This window comes from Stenella coeruleoalba (assembly GCF_951394435.1).
Source record: "Stenella coeruleoalba genome assembly, chromosome: 5".
NCBI lineage: Eukaryota > Metazoa > Chordata > Mammalia > Artiodactyla > Delphinidae > Stenella > Stenella coeruleoalba.
This window is the reverse complement of record NC_137150.1, coordinates 68,459,557-68,472,578: the sequence shown is the minus strand read 5'-3', so window position 1 is coordinate 68,472,578 and position 13,022 is coordinate 68,459,557. Positions and strand designations below refer to the sequence as shown.

At 38.6% G+C, this 13,022-nt stretch overlaps 1 long non-coding RNA gene across 1 annotated transcript in view; it reads right to left on the bottom strand.

Annotated features, from left to right (window-relative positions):
- Positions 1 to 326: 326 nt before the first annotated feature.
- LOC307186940 overlaps positions 327 to 13,022 on the bottom strand; it is a 73,924-nt gene continuing 61,228 nt past the window's right edge. The window contains exon 3 of the long non-coding RNA XR_013828514.1: positions 327 to 515. This is a non-coding gene — a long non-coding RNA (uncharacterized lncRNA). The remainder of the gene's footprint in view (positions 516 to 13,022) is intronic.

The following is a 13,022-nucleotide window of genomic DNA, read 5'->3' as shown; positions in this document are numbered from 1 at the left end:
AAGAGCTCCAGAGACAGGCATGAGCTGCACCTATCAATGCAGACACCACAGATGGGCGTGAATCACTAAGGCTGCTGCTGCAGCCACCAAGAAGCCTGTGTGCAAGCACAGGTAACCATCCACACCTCCCCTCCAGAAGCCTGTGCAGCCCACCACTGCCAGGGTCCCGTGATCCAGGGACAACTTCCCTTGGAGAACATACAGTGCGCCTCAGGCTGGTGCAACATTACATAAACCTCTGCCGCCGCAGGCTCACACTGCATTCCATACCCCTCTCATCCCCTGGCCTGAGTGAGCCAGAACCCCCTAATTAGCTGCTCCTTTAACTCCCTCCCGTCTGGGTGAAGAATATATGCCAGAGGGAGACCTACAAGCAGAGGTGGGACCAAATCCAAAGCTGAACCCCAGGAGTTGTGTGAACAAAGAAGAGAAAGGTAAATTTCTCCATGCAGCCTCAGAAGCAGCGGATTAAAATCCCCACAATCAACTTGATGTACCGTGCAACTGTGGAATACCTGAATAGACAACAAAACATACCAAAAGTGAGGCGGTGGACTTTGGAAGAAACTGTAGACTTGGGATTTGCTTTCTGTGTCTAATTTGTTTCTGGTTTTATGTTTACCTTAGTTTAGTTTTTAGAGCTTGTTATCATTGGTGGATTTGTTTATCGGTGTAGTTGCTCTCTTACTTTTTTTTTCTAATTACTTTTTTTATTTTAATAATATTTTTATTTTAATAACTTTATTTTAATTTTTTTTCTTTTTTCTTTCTTTCTATTTTTTTTCTCCCTTTACTTCTGAGCCATGTGGCTGACAGGGTCTTAGTGCTCTGGCCGGGTGTCAGCCCTGAGCCTCTGAGGTGGGAGAGCCGAGTTGAGGACATTGGTCCACTAGAAACCTCCTAGCCCCACATAATATCAATCAGTGAGAGGTCTCCCGGAGTTCTCCATCTCAATGTCAAGACCCAGCTCCACTCAACAACCAGCAAGCTCCAGTGCTGGATACCCCATTCCAAACACCTAGCAGGACAGGAGCACAACCCCACCCATTAAGAGAGAGGCTGCCTAAAATCATAAGTTCACAGACACCCCAAAACACACAACCAGACACAGTCCTGCCCACCAGAAAGAAAAGATGCAGCCTCATCCACCAGAACAAAGGCACCAGTCCCCTCCACCAAGTAGCCTACCCAAGGCACTGAACCAACCTCACTAACTGTGGGCAGACACCAAAAACAAAGGGAACTATGAATGTGCAGCCTGTGAAAAGCAAACCCCAAACACAGTAAGTTAAGCAAAATGAGAAGACAGAGAAACACACAGCAGATGAAAGAGCAAGATAAAAACCCACCAGACCAAACAAATGAAGAGGAAATAGGTACTCCACCTGAAAAAGAATTCAGAGTAATGATAGTAAAGATGATCCAAAATGTTGGAAATAGAATGGAGAAAATACAAGAAACATTTTACAAGGCCCTAGAAGAACAAAAGCACAAACAAACAATGATGAACAACACAATAAATGAAATCAAAAATTCTCTAGATGGAATCAATAGCAGAATAACTGAGGCAGAACAGGTAAGTGACCTGGAAGATAAAATAGTGGAAATAAATACTACAGAGGAGAATAAAGAAGAAAGTATGAAAAGAATTGAGGACAGTCTCAGAGACTTCTGGGACAACATTAAATATACCAACATTCGAATTATAGGGGTACCAGAAGAAGAAGAGAAAAAGAAAGGTTCTGAGAAAATATTTGAAAAGATTATAGTTGAAAACTTCCTTAACATGGGAAAGGAAATAGCCACCCAAGTACAGGAAGCACAGAGACTCCCATACAGGATAAATGCAAGAAGAAACACACCAAGACACAAATTAATGAAACTATCAAAAATTAAATACAAAGAAAAAATATTAAAAACAGCAAGGGAAAAGCTACAAATAACATACAAAACTCAACACCTATTTATGATAAAATCTCTCCAGAGTTAAAAAAAGAAAGAAAGAAAAAAAACCTTTCCAGAAAGTAGGCATAAAGGGAACTTACCTCAACATAATAAAGGCCATATATGACAAACTGACAGTCAAAATAGCTCTCAAGGGTGAAAAACTGAAACCATTTCCTCTAAGATCAGGAACAAGACAAGGTTGCCCACTCTCACTGCGATTATTCAATGCAGATTAGGAAGTTTTAGCCACAGCAATCAGAGAAGAAAAAGAAATAAAAGGAATCCAAATCGGAAAAGAAGAAGTAAAGCTGTCACTCTTTGCAGATGACATGATACGATACATGGAGAATCCTAAAGATGCTACAAGAAAACTACTAGAGCTCATCAATGACTTTGGTAAAGTTGCAGGATACAAAATTAATGCACAGAAATCTCTTGCATTCCTATACACTAATGATGAAAAATCTGAAAGAGAAATTAAGGAAACACTCCCATTTACCATTGCAAAAAAAACAATAAAATACCTAGGAATAAACCTACCTAAGGAGACAAAAGACCTGTATACAGGAAACTATAAGACACTGAAGAAAGACATTAAAGATGATACAATGAGATGTAGAGATATACCATGTTCTTGGATTGGAAGAATCAACATTGTGAAAATGACTATACTACCCAAAGCAATCCACAGATTCAATGCAATCCCTATCAAACTACCAGTGGCATTTTTCACAGAACTAGAACAAAAACTTTCACAATCTGTATGGAAACACAAAAGACACCGAATAGCCAAAGCAATCTTGAGAGATAAAAATGGAGCTGGAGGAATCAGGCTCCCTGACTTCAGACTATACTAAAAAGCTACAGTAATCAAGACAGTATGGTATGGATGGCACAAGAACAGAAATATAGATCAATGGAATAGAATAGAAAGCCCAGCGATAAACCCATGCACAGATGATCACCTTATCTTTGATAAAGAAGGCAAGAATATACAATGAAGAAAAGACAGCCTCTTCAATAAGTGGTGCTGGGAAAACTGGACAGCTACATGTAAAATAATGAAATTAGAATGCTCCCAAACACCATACACAAAAATAAACTCAAAATGGATAAAAGACCTAAATGTAAGGCCAGACACTATAAAACTCTTAGAGGAAAACAGGCAGAACCTTGTATGACATAAATCACAGCAAGATACTTTTTGACCCACCTCCTAGAGAAATGGCAATTAAAAATAAAAATAAAGAAATGGGACTTAATGAAAGTTAAAAGTTTTTGCACAGCAAAGGAAACCATAAACAAGATGAAAAGACAACCCTCAGAATCAGAGAAAATATTTGCAACAAAAGCAACTGACAAAGGATTAATCTCCAAAATATACAAGCAGCTCATGCAGCTCAATATCAAAAAAACAAACAACCCAAACCAAGAACGGGCAGAAGACCTAAATTGACATTTCCCCAAAGAAGATATACAGATGGGCAACAAGCACATGAAAGGATGCTCAACATCACTAATCATTAGAGAAATGCAAATCAAAACTACAATGAGGTATCACCTCACACCAGTCAGAATGGCCATCATCAAAAAGTCTACAAATAAATGCTGGAGAGGGTGTGGAGAAAAGAGAACTCTCTCGCATTGTTGGTGGGAATGTAAATTGATACAGCCACTATGGAGAACAGTATGGAGGTTCCTTAAAAAACTAAAAATAGAGCTACCATATGACCCAGCAATCGACAGATGAATGGATAAAGATGTGGCACATATAAACAATGGAATATTATTCAGCCATAAAAAGAAATGAAATTGAGTTATTTATAGTGAGTTGGATGGACCTAAATTCTGTCATACAGACTGAAGTAAGTCAGAAAGAGAAAAACAAATGCCATACGCTAACATATATATATGGAATCTAAAAAAAAAGTGGTTCTGATTAACCTAGGGGCAGGACAGGAATAAAGACTCAGACGTAGAGAATGGACTTGAGGACACAGGGAAGGGTAAGGGTAAGCTGGGACGAAGTGAGAGAGTAGCATTGACATATATACACTACCAAAAGTAAAATAGATAGCTAGTGGGAAGCAGCTGCATTGCACAGGGAGATCAGCTCAGTGCTTTGTGACCACCTAGCAGGATGGGATAGGGAGGGTGGGAGGGAGACTCAAGAGGGAGGGGATATGGGGATATACATATACATATAGCTGATTCACTTTGCTATACAGTGGAAACTAACACAACATTGTAAAGCAATTATACTCAAATAAAGATGTTTAAAAAAATTAAAAAAATAAAAAATAAAATGATAATAAATTTTAAACAAGGGTTCCTCAGAGAGCTCCTTACTGCTCTATTTTGCATCTTCATGCCTAATTTCATTATTACTTCCCCCTACCTTGGAGAACATTATGTTCTTCAGAAACTTTATTTTTTTGCTGTTGTTTATAAAGCTTTGGGGACCATGTATATGGAATTTTGATGCTTAATTTTTCTGGGTGCCTGTCTAACTCAAACAACTAAAATATATACAAGAACAAGTAAGCAATCAGAATTAGATATTTCTATGAAAGAAAAAAGTTGGCACTTAGTTTTTAAAGATTGGAAATATATTTTCTCTAATTATCAATTAAGAAATGTGGAGTTAAAAATGTTCTTATGATCCCAATAAATTCCAGAAATCAAACAACTTCCTATTTAATTTCAGAAGAGATTAAATAAATTTCTTTCCATGTAATTTCTGGTTATATGCATTGAGTTAATTTATCTAGATTTTTCAGATCAGATCAGAGTCATTTCTTCCTTCTTCCTCATATAGGGGAAAAATAAAGAACATCTCAGCTTAGAGGAAATATTTTAAAGTGTTCCACTTCCAGCCTCATTTTGATATTAGCATATTCTAGCTTACCTATGTGGACCTAAAATGGAATCCTATGTAACACCATAAACCACACACTTACATAAGAATCCTAATCAGTCTTCCTATTTAAGGAGGAAGTCCATTGATACTGAGCTATCATTCTGTAGACATAGTCACTCATAAATTATGTGGATGGATGTCCATGACTTGTGAAAAACAAATAGTTTGAAAGAGAAGGACTCAAACAAAGAAAGAGATGAACATTAACATGCCTCTCATATTCGGAAAGATTTGAGAGTCAATTTCATTCACTGAAAAAGAAAATGGACTGCTAAGGAAAGACATCAATTCTAGAATTGATTGTCTCTAAATGTGGTACTACCAGGTATGGTGTTCCCCTGATGTGATACAATACAAAGTATACAGTACCAGTTCTGAAGTATACTTGCCAAAAAGATTGGACTTGAATATCATCAAGTTTTTATCTCTAATTTCGAATTCATACGAAACAGAGTGGACAGAAAAATAATTTAAATTATAACATAAGGAGGCAATCAGACAAATCTTGAATTTGGGCCTTTTGACAAATGATGTGGCTTCCTCAAATGTCAATGACAGAAAAAAAGAAAGGCAACTGGGAAAAATTGAAAATGGATTTGGTATTAGAATATGTTAATGTATATTTTTAAGTTTTGATGGTGTGATAATATTGTTGTTCATAAGAAAATGTACTCAGATTTTTAAGATGAAACTATAGTGTTTAGGGTTAACATGCAGTGAAATTACTGAGATAATTATTTAAAAAAAGAGATTTCACAGTAATAAAATAAAAAAGAGTTTAAAAGATAAAAATAGGGACTTCCCTGGTGGCTCATGGTTAAAAATCCACCTGCCAATGCAGGGGACACAGCTTCGATCCCTGGTCAGGGAAGATCCCACCTGCCGTGGAGCAACTAAACCCATGTACCACAACTACTGAGCCTGCGATGTAGAAGCTGCAAACCACAACTACTGAAGCCCACGTGCCCTAGAGCCCGTGCTCTGCAACAAGAGAAGCCACCACAATGAGAAGCCCACACACCGTAACAAAGACTAGCCCCCACTCACCGCAACTAGAGAAAGCCCGCACACAGCAACGAAGACCCAACGCAGCCATAAATAAATAAAATAAATTTTTTAAAAACTTCATAGGTATAAAATAATGACTAAATAAAAGAAAATCTATACCATTAAAAGATGAAGATATACAATAATGATCCTCTTGATCCTGGAGGATCAGTATTGAATGTTAGTTAGTCTATTATCTCCACTTTTATGAAATGTGTGTTATCAAACCTTAGATGCTAGCCAATGCACCACTTAAGAAGAGAAAAGAATTAAACTATAGCTCATCATCAACTGAGATATATTCCAACTTCAGAGATACTAAGAGCTGAAAAATTAGGTGTACCTTAGAATCAATGAAATTTTGTATGTTTGAAATTTTCCATTAAAAGAAAAAGAAGATGAAATGAAGTTTTGGAAGTTACAAATACGTGTAAGAAGTAGAGGTGAAGTGGGAGTCAGAGAGGTGAATGATCCCAATTCTTTTGGATGGGACTCCATCTGGTAAAAGAGGTAACTGTGACCCTTCATGAGAAGCCAGGTTTAAACATAAGCAGCCATAAAAAAGAATGAAATAATGCTATTTGCAGCAACATGGGTGGACCTAGAAATTAACATACTAAGTGAGGTAAGACAAAGACAAATACCATATGATCTCGGTTATATGTGGAATCTTAAAAAATGATACAAATGAGCTTATTTACAAAATAGAAATAGACTCACAGACATAGAAAACAAACTTATGAACATCAAAGGGGAAAGGAGAGGAGAGTTAATTAGGAGTTTGGATTAAAATATACACACTATTATATACAAAATAGATAATCAACAAGGCTCTACTGCATAGCACAGGGAACTATACTTAATATCTTGCAATAACCTATAATGGAAAATAATCTAAAAAAGAATATATGTGTCACTTTGCTGTACACCTGAAACTAACACAACATTGTAAATCAACTATATTTCAAAAAAAATTTTTTTAATAAAATTTAAAAAAGCATTATGGTTTGTGTATTTGTCTGGGAAACCAGGAGAAAGTAGGTCAACCACATGGCACACTGGCTTGCAAGGAGTCACTTAGAAATTACTATCCTGTTAAAACATAATTCAGCAAACCCTGACTCCTACATTCTTGGGGAGGAAAAGCCCCTTAGACAGAAAGTAACTTTCTTTGGAAAGATGCAAAATTAAGAAGGGAAGAATATGTAACAATGTTATAACTCAAAATATAACTCTAGTTTTTCTCTGCACATTCCCTTCTTTTCTTTCTTTCTTATTCCCTGACGAGCTTTCTCTATTCTTTAAGTCACTGGAAAGTAAAAATAAAACGTCAAAGAACCAACCCCTCACCTCAGCTATAAACATCTAAGCAACAGCGAAGAATCTTGCTCATAGGATATATATATATATATTTTCTCCTAAAAGGAATGTTCCAGATAGGCCTGGAACTAGAGGAAAGAAGAGAGAAGTGAAGTGTGCCTCTTATTGACAAGTGTAAATTAGAAGATGGCCTAGGTGAAGTGTGTAACAGGAAAGAATAAATCTGAGTCCATATTAGATCTGTTTCTTTTACTTTAACCTTTGTATTCTATTGCTTTTGCTACAAGTTAAGAATGTTGCCAATAGCCTGAAATATACAGGATAGCCCATTGTCAAGGCTCTGACCTTTAAAGGTATAACACTCTGCCATTCATACAGAGACAAAAATTTGCAGAACAGAGAGTAACATTTGTCTTGTTGGAGGTTTACAGGAATATCATGACCTGTCCTACGTGAACAGCTGCAAGAACAAAGGATTCCAACATCAAGAAGTTTGCAACTACCAACCACACCCCTTCCTCTTTTAGTATAAAGGAAGCCTGAATTCTAACTTGGGTAAGATTTTTTTGAGGACAGTAGTCCACCATCTTTGTCTGCTGGCTTTCCAAATAAAGTCGTTATTCCTTGCCTCAACAACTTGTCTCTCGACTTATTGGCCTATCGTTTGGCAAGCAGTATGAGACTGGACTTGCTAACAAGAGGACCAAGGGTAGAAGGAACTCAGAACAGTTCTTGGATGTGGGTTTTCTCCACAGAAACCTGGTACCTAAGGATAATCTTCCATTTGACAATCTGCATGGACACTTGTCAGAAGGAATGGAGTTTGAGTCCCTAAACTCTTAATAGAGACAGGTGATTTGTGCCTAAGTTAAGTCAGAGAAAGCTAAAACAGAGTATGGAGTGGGCTGTAACATACTTTTGGGAAATCTTGAGGGCAACAGAAAGGCTAACTGCATGCTTTGGTGGCAGAACAGGAGACTGTGACTGTGTAGGGATTGATCTTCACACCCTGAGGTTGTTGGGTGAGGAATGCAGATTTGGAGGCTGCCTAGAGTCCTGTCCAATGAGTTGGCTGGGGAGTCTAGGAAATCTAAAAAGAAAGTGACTGAAATTATTCCCGCAGGTGTACTCAGTTTCAGAAGGAACTACTGCAACTACTACTGTGAAGAAAGAAGCATCGAGAAATTGAAGGCAAAAGAGCCCAGCAGGAGACCTGTGGGAAGCCATTAAAAGGCTCCAGGAGAGAAAGAATCATCTTGAAACATCTGGCACATCCAGAGAACTCCAAGCTGGCATTTAAAAGCACAAGTTCAAGTAAGAACTGTCTCCTCCACCTTTTCCCCACTTTAATCTTTTTTTTTTTTAACATCTTTATTGGAGTATAATTGCTTTACAATGGTGTGTTAGTTTCTGCTTTATAACAAAGTGAATCAGCTATACATATATACATATATCCCCATATCTCCTCCCTCTTGTGTCTGCCTCCCACCCTTCCTATCCCATCCCCCTAGGTGGTCACAAAGCACCGAGCTGATCTCCCTGTGCTATGCGGCTGCTTCCCACTAGCTATCTATTTTACATTTGGTAGTGTATATATGTCCATGCCACTCTCTCACTTCATCCCAGCTTACCCTTCCCACTCCCTGTGTCCTCAAGTCCATTCTCTATTTCCGTGTCTTCATTCCCATGCTGCACCTAGGTTCTTCGGAGCCTTTTTTTTTAGATTCCATATATATGTGTTAGCATGTGGTATTTTTTTTCTCTTTCTGACTTACTTCACTCTGTATGACAGACTCTAGGTCCATCCACCTCACTACAAATAACTCAATTTCATTTCTTTTTGTGGCTGAGTAATATTCCATTGTATATCTGTGCCACATCTTCTTTATCCATTCATCTGTCAATGGACACTTAGGTTGCTTCCACGTCCTGGCTATTGTAAACAGAGCTGCAATGAACATTGCCCCACTTTAATCTTGATGGGAAAGCTAAAGAGCAGGGAGTGAGTAGGGAAGGAGGTGAGCACAGAGAAAAGACGGAGAAGCCTACTGTGCTCTGATTTCCCACCGCAGTCTGCAGTGCCTTAAACTGAACAAGGGAGAAGACTTAACACAAGTGAGGATGTCTGTGGTTCAAGGTGCAGTAAGATTGTCTATTATCAAGCACTTGGCAAAAAATTCATGACTTTGCTGGAATTCTTATCCAGAGACAGGACAAAAATAAAATTTTGCTTTATTTTGTTGAGAATCATGGGTTTTTTTTTGTTTTTGTTTGGTATACTGTTAAATATAATTACCTGGAGGAATCTTTTCCAGGAGCGGGGCCAAGCAGTGGTATTACAGGATGGCCTTCCCAAATCAACACTCTAGGTGAATTTCTCCTGGGTGGATTTATGTTCTCAGGTTCTATTTGCTGGATCACTGAAGTCAACTAGCATCCATAGAGCTAAAAACAAAATTTCTTCATCTACTCTCCTTCCTCAGGTAGTGGGTTCTAGTGAGATAGGCTGGGACCTGGGACCTGGGATCCTTTGCTGCAGTGCTTGCACCTGGACAAACATCTCTTCAAGCAGCAAAATACAAAGAAATTACAAGACACTAAAAATAACTGCATGCATGCACAGTTGGGGCAAATTATGGACAGGATATAAAAAGACCAAAAAACCCCAACTGCCACTTCTGAAAAGCCAGGAATAAAAGCAGGGGGGTCAGGAGAAAAAGCAGGGTACTGAGCATGCTCCCTGAACAGAACACCACCAAAGGGGTGGGAAAACCTCCTAAGCCACCCCTCCAGCCCAACCCCTGGACATACCCCTACCCTCACCCCACATAAGGAACCAGCTCGCCCCTCCCCTCAACAAGCAAATAAGCCAGGGAACCGGCTACTTGTTCTCACTCCCCCCTGCTGCAGCAGGGGCCCCAGTAAAGCCTTGCCTGAATTTTTTGTCTGGCCTCTGATCAATTTCTATCGATTAAGGAGGCCAAGAACCCTGGTCAGTAACACTAGGAACAAATTTTTCCCTGATAAACCAGCCATGGTGCTGCCAATGGCCTTACTGCCTGAATGGAATAGTTATTGAATTAATGCCCTGATAGTATTGAGTGTCCCATTAATTCTCTGGACTTCTGAAAAATTAGGCACATCAGAGACTAAGCACTGAACCAGCACAAACCTTGAGACCCTGAAGCTCGTAAGAGGCGTCCTGAACGTAGCCGCCAATGGAAAAAATTCGGCCATCAAGAACGCTTCTAGATGAGACTGGGTCAAATAAAGTATTCAAGAGCACTGAAATCTCTTTGGACATTTAATTCAGTACGGCAAAATAATTGTATTTCAGGACTTTAATTATTGTAAACTTTGATGTCTTTAACTTCCAGAGACTTTTAATCTTTAGGCTTTTATTTTCCCTAGGCGTTTGATATGATACTAAAATTTGGGGCATCTTTGCATTGTTGGCTTTTATTGTTGGAATGTCTTCATAATTTAAAAATATAACTGATAATTTAAAAATCAATAGCAGCTATTTCTAAATATAGAGGATGGAAGAAGGAAACTGTCTGGGTGTTTAAGCTTGAAACCTCTTTATTGGGTTGTTAAAAGACTAGGGCCATAGATGAATTGTTAATATTCATCTCATCACAATTGGTTTTGCAGTTTATAAAAAGTCACCTAGAAAGTGAAGAACGCATTGGAAAGAGCAGAAATAGAACTAGAGAAACTAGTTAGGAGGCTGTTGCATAATCTTTGTGAGAGATGATGAAAAGAAGAACTGCAGTAAATGGCAATAGAATGTGAGGAGAGAGAGAGAGAGAGAGCAGGGATTCAGATTTAGTGAGTAACTGGATTTGGGTGGTGAGAAATAATTGCTAGGGAATACTAAAATGATGGCCATATTCCCAGCTTGCAAAACTGGGTGGATGGTGACGCCATTCACTGAAATATGGACTATTAGAGAGATATGGATTTGGGTGGGGGGAAAGATAATTAGGTCAGTTTGTGACTTACCGAATTTGAGTTGTTTGAAGTGTTTATGAGACTTTGTTGTGAAACTCTCTTATAGGTATTTGGATATAGAGGACAGGTATTCAAAAGAGAAATTCATCTTGAAGGTACTAATTTGGAATTTAACTGACTGAAACCATAGCAATAGCTGAGTATGAACCACCCCAAAGCATAAAGTGATAAGAGAAAAGGAGTCTCAGGATTATAAGGAGACAAATGTTTAAGGCAAGGGCAGAGGAAAATGGTTAAAGGAAACAAGAGGAATGACCAGAAAAGAATATATTTCCCTTGTGGCTTGATAAAGCTTCATCTCAGGTTTCTCTCCTAATGCTCCTACAAAGTCCACTTTTAGGAGTTATCCCTAATCTTTTTTTTTTTTTTTTTTTTTTGCGGCACGCGGGCCTCTCACTGTTGTGGCCTCTCCCGTTGCGGAGCACAGGCTCCGGACGCGTAGGCTCAGCGGCCATGGCTCACGGGCCCAGCCGCTCCGCGGCAAGTGGGATCCTCCTGGACCGGGGCACGAACCTGCGTCCCCTGCATCGACAGGCAGACTCTCAACCACTGCGCCACCAGGGAAGCCCTCCCTAATCTTAAGAAAGCATTTCTTCTGCTCTCCCATAAAGAATATGAATCAATTTAGAACTGAACTACTATATGTTTTCTCTGATTAATTTATCTTACACCTCCTTCCACCCACCCATTAAGGGTGTAATCTTGAGAGCGGGGACTGGGTCCTCATCATGATTACTAGACCTTCCCTCTCTTGTATTGTAGAATTTATACAGTGTTTTTACACTCACAGTCTAATCTGCCACTCTTGCAAGGCAGTCAGAACAGTGATTCAAATTATGTTACAGATTTTTTTTTTTTTTTAAGTTTTGGGAGTTTGTTAAAGCTACTGTGGATACAGAGATAACCCTCCAGTTTGCATTAGGGTTACTTAGTCCAACTGGGGACTGAGAATGCACAGATTTATTATTGTAAAGCCAAAATTGGAACAGTACTATATTGGAAAAGGGTTTTGTCCCCATCTTATATAAGGAGGGAGGGATTTGGATTCCACACCCCCTGTTATGTCCCAGGCACTACTAAGGCTTTCCCATTTGCTATTTAATTAATACCTGCAACAATCTTTGGAGGAAAGACATTATTATTCTCAGTTCATATAGATGAGAGAATTTGAATTGAGGAAAGAGGAAAACAAACTCATCCAAGATCACATCACACAGCTAGTTAAGGAAGGAAGCTCTGCCATGAGCCCATTTCTTCTAGCTCCAAATATGCAATGTCCTTTCTACTTATACTAAAATGCAAAGGGCCAACTTTCTCATATTCTCTGAGCTACTTCTAAGCATTTAACAAGTGTTTATTTATTTAAAATTATGCAGTTTTCTAAAATTGAAACAGAACCTACTTAAGAATATTTTGTGAACCTTTTCTATTTCAACTCTCTCTGAATTAACTGTACATAATTAGTGAGTGGGGAAATTACTACAAATAGGTTCTCTAGCTTCCCTTATGAAGATTATGTATCTAGATTGTTTTAAAAGCACTTAAATTCACCTGTATTTTGGTGAGTGGGTGGGGTGTGAACTAGAAAAGGGGCACTAGGATTTAAATCTTACAAGAAGCAAAACATAAAAGCAGATCCTAGGGAGCCTCAGATTAATATTCTCCACCTTAGAATTTAAATAAACTATTGGACAAATTTATTTAATGGGTGAGGTAGGCTATTTCCATGTCTCAGGACAGAAGTCAAGGCTCTGAGGTAAATTTTTCTTGGATT